Source organism: Taudactylus pleione, unplaced genomic scaffold (genome assembly GCF_031769625.1).
Source record: "Taudactylus pleione unplaced genomic scaffold, aTauple2 ptg000372l, whole genome shotgun sequence".
In the NCBI taxonomy this organism is placed as follows: domain Eukaryota; kingdom Metazoa; phylum Chordata; class Amphibia; order Anura; family Myobatrachidae; genus Taudactylus; species Taudactylus pleione.
The window spans coordinates 8,220,824-8,225,793 of NW_028284773.1; positions in this window are offsets into that span (position 1 = coordinate 8,220,824).

Genomic DNA, 4,970 nt, shown 5'->3' on the forward strand with positions numbered 1-4,970 from the left:
GCCAGCCTTCTGTTTTTTTAGAGTGGCCTCCTGGCCACTCGCATAGCTGTGAGTGACCACCCACAGCTATAGCGAGCGGCCAGGAAGATGGTCGCGATGATCAAGACCATTGCGACCATCGGGCTTGCGATGAGACCCTTGTGGTAGGGTCTCTTTGCCGCAAGCCCCAGAGAGCTTTTGGCTCTAACAGAGCCGAAAGCACTCCCACTGACATCACTTGTGATGTCAATGGGGCTGGCATCCCATGGGAAAGCCTCCGCCTGGGCAGCCACACCCCCGGCCCACCCACCAAAGGGGGCGTGCTGTCACTCAACATCGACAGCACGCCCCCTTTGGTACGAGACTCGGAGCAACGGTATGCCCGTCGCTATCCGGGTCTCGCACATGCGCACGATGGAGCCGGCTCCGTCGTGCGCATGCGCACTGGGCCACCATCGACCCGCATAGCGCTGGCGAGCGGGTCTGAATCAGGCCCACTGTCCGCGTGTTGGCAATCTTCTCTCTGACCCAGTCTGTTGTTGCCTCAGGAAAATGTCAGGCTGACCTTTAATAGGTCCTGCTACTGCGCAGACTTTTTGTTACTCCTTCAGACTGGCTTCATTCTCTGTTCCAAGATGGCCACCAACGTAAGTACTTGCTTATGCGTGACACCGTCTTGTCACTGTGTTTGAGTGCAACAATGGAAGATAAATACCTGCCACCCAAACACTTTCCAGTGATCCTGTAACGCTACACTAACTGCATACATTCACCGGCTGGTGAGCTGTATGACACTCCTCTCAAGCTATGCTTCATCTACCAGTGCGAGTACGTGTGTTTAAGTACGGCTGTACCTGCTTTACCTTGAATAAAACTACTCTAGTGGTTAAGTAACTGGGCTGTTTGTAGTCTCAGGATATCTGCTGGTGTGTACAGAAACTCTGCTACATTATCAAGCCTACACATGACCCGATTATCGATGACCGATATGTTAAAAATGAATATTAATGTTGTTATTTAAAAAAAAATTATTATTATTTTAACAAAATTGTGTTGGATACAGGGGTTAAACTGGGCCGGAACTTGGCAGTACTGATTTCCGTTACTTATATTTGGAGACGGGAACCATTTCCGACTCCTCCGACCCACCTCAGCCCAGCGCCGCAGGGAGGCTCCATTTGTCGGGCGCCTACTGAGATTTTGTTACCAGCAGGCATCTAGCTCACTCCCCACAGTGCTAGCGGTAGCTGGAGGCTGGATCTCACTCTTGAGCTCCAGTTCCGGCTCCCCCATGGGCACTATGGGAGAGACATCATGACGCCATGACATCTCTCCCATAGTTCAGAGGAGCAGCCAGGCGAACCGGAGGCAGCATACGCAGGAGCCAGGCTTAAGGTAAGTATTGTTTTTTTTCTTTGGTGTAAACGGCTTCACTATATGGGGCATAACTTCTGGGAACACTACTACTGGAAGCATTACTCAGGAGGCATTACTACTGGGGGCACTACTACAGGGGGCATTACTACTGGGGGCACCACTACAGGGGCACTACTACTGGGGGCACCACTGCAGGGGGCATTACTATTGGGGGCGCTACTACTGGGGGCAGTACTTCTACAGGGGGCATTACTACAAGGGGCACCACTCCTGGGGGCACTGCATAAGAGTCACCACTACTGGGGGACACTGAATAAGGGGCACCACTACTGGGGGCACTACCACTGTGTGCACTGCATAAGGGGCACTACCACACCTGGGGGCACTGCATAAGGGACACTACCACTCCTGTGGGCTCTGCATAAGGGAAACCACTACTGGGGGCACTGAATAAGGGGCACTACCACTGTGGGCACTGCATAAGGGGCACTACCACTGTGGGCACTGCATAAGGGGCACTACTACTGTGGGCACTGCATAAGGGGCCTACCGCTACTGGGGCACTGCATAAGGGGCACCACTACTGAGTGAACTCTATATGGGGCACCACTACTGGGGGCACTGCATAAGGAGCACCGCTACTGGGGGCACTGCATAAGGGGCACCACTAGTATAAGCACTGAATAAGGGGCACTATCACTGTAGGGACTGCATAAGGGGTACTACTACTACTGAGGGCACTGCATAAGGGGTACTACCACTATTGGGGGCACTGCACAAGGGGCACTACCACTATTGGGGGCACTGCATAAGGGGCACCACTATTGTAAGCACTGAATAAGGGACACTATCGCTGTAGGCACTGCAAAAGGGACACTACTACTACTGGGGGTACTGCATAAGGGGCACTACCACTATTGGGGGCACTACCACTACTGGGGGCACTGCATAAGGGGCACTACCACTACTGGAGGCACTGCATAAGGGGCACTACCACTACTGGAGGCACTGCATAAGGGGCACTACCACTACTGGGGAAACTGCATAAGGGGCACCACTACTGGGGGCACTGCATAAGGGGCACCACTACAATGGGAATTGCATAAGGGGCACTACTGCTGTGAGCATTGTATAAGGGGCACTACTACAGTGGGCATTATGTGTATTAGGGGCACAACTACTGTGGACATTGTGTAAAAGGGGCACTGATGTGTGGTGTAATGTGAATCGGGTGAATCAAGAATGTGCAACTGTGTGGCATAATTTGAATTGGGAATACTATTGTGTGACCATGCCCCATTCTTTTGACACCATGTCCCTTTTTTTCCGGCGTGCTGTTCTATTGTTTAAAAGGCCGTAGAGGAAGGGGGGGGGGGTTCCACCACTTTAAGCACTGGTTGGATAAGTTACAAATAGATGTTCTTGACCTAATTCAGTAATAAAAAGAAAAACCTGACTTTCTGAGCAGTTTTGGAAAAAAATATTAGCTAGTTAAGTGGTTGAAGTAGAAGAAGTGCAAATTACAAGCATTCATATAGATATGCATGCAATCATAAAATATAAAGTACTCACAGTAATATAAAATCTGAGAAATTGCAGTCCCTGGAATTCAATGTTCTCCCGAAGTCGAACATTGATGGCGAATGATCTTATTTGTTGATGTCCTAAAGCGGTATGTGATTGGACCATAAAAACTCTCCTTCCCCCCTTCCCATGTTTGTAATATATAATTCCAGAGAAACACAGAGAAGCAAGGTAGTCTGAGCAGTACATGAAAATATGATAAGCGGAGGAGAGAATAGAGAAGAAAATAGTGAAGGAACAGTCGCAGATAGCTGCTGGAGGAAGGATGAGAAGATATGGTAACAGATGGAAGGAGAGCTAAAGCAATGACTGAAAGGGAAATGGAGGTGATGGTTAAAATCCTAGAACAACATGATTATGATAGTGAACAAATTGCAGAAGAGAAAGGATAATTCAGAGATTGACAACAGTATGAAGAGAAAAGCTAGGAAAAAGAGAAACAAGTCTCAAATACAGAAGAGATGGTCAGATCTTAAACACAAATGAACATGCAAAATTAACCAATTGCCTAGTGTGGTCATATCAGATGCAACCACGTCATGCTGGACTTTCCCTGACATAGTCGCATCTGATGAGACTAGTCAGAAACACACATTCGTGGGCTGCAAGAAGTTAATCATCCAGCTGCCTCCAATCTCAGAGGGACCTCCCGGACCATCTGCACCCATGGATCCCCTACGCCCCAGTGTCTGCTGATCACTGTTGGTTGCAGTGATCGGGCAGCCTGGCGGCACACCCCACCCAGCGACTGCAGAGATGAGCAGTTGCTGGGGACATACTAACATAGCACAGCCCCGTTTTATTCCTGTATTTATTGGTTTAGCGCCATTGGGTTGTACACATTTATATTCTATAGCAGAGGCCCGGCCTCCTGTGTCGGGTCAGATTATAGATGTGTATTGATTTTCTGATATATTGGGGAAAAAACTATATTTCTGGCTTTTGGTATTAAATAAAAGATAATTTCATGTATCATTTTCATTATGGTGACCTTGTATCGATTAAGAATATCTGTCATTAGCTATTTTATTTATTGAATCATTTGTTATAAAACATGTCATATCTCTCTAGATGGCAGAATGTGTGAAAACTTTGAGCATCATCCGGCACAAACAACAGTACAGAAGCCATTGTCAGTGTTGAGATAAAACAGGAAGAAAACAAAGGTAAACAACAGTAATGCCCAACAGTTCTGGGCTTTCTAATCCATACATGTTGTACCCATAAAAATAGGTCATTTGTTAATACTGTATATCACATATATATTTCACTAGGGTTGGTATTGACCATCACAACCCCTTACAAGAGAGTACAGCCAGGCGCGCCAATAACCACTCCGGGCATGGGTATAGGGGGTGTATCCCAATCGCGGGAGGCATGGCCACGCCACCTTAGGAAAAAAAGACAAATATTTTTTGCAGCGCTGCACGCTGGGGAGGGGGGCCCTGTGAGCCCCTCAGCGTGGCTCATAGCCAGTGGGGGGCGCGATCAGTGTGATCGCTCCCCCCACAGGCATAGGAGACTGCTGTGGCTGCTGCTTAGCAGCCGCGAGCAGTCTGCCAGTGCAGCCCAGCACACAGCAGCATGTGCTGGGCTGCTGTGATGTAAGACAGGGCCCGGGTAATAAGTACTAGTGCCCCTGAGTACAGCCAAGGAACATCAGCACAAAATAATTTCCAGCAGTTTTTAAGGTGAGCATATGCTGCAATTCCATTGGGAGGTATATAGTCTATTTGTCCATGATAATTAAAATAGGTTTCCATTGTTCACATAGAGGGCCTGATTCAGAGGCGCTCACTGTTTGCGAGCGCTCGCTCTGAATCAGGGCGGAGTTTTTTAGGTTTTTTTTCAGCCTCTAGGGCGCTTGCTAAGCTGTGGGCGACCACCCACAGATTTTGTGGGCGGCCTGGCGATGGTCACGATTATCGTGGCCATCGGGCTTGTGAGAAGACCCTGTGGTAGGGTCTCAGCACTCGCAAGCCTGAGTGGACTTGCTGCTCTAATAGAGCCCGAAGTCCACTACTGACATC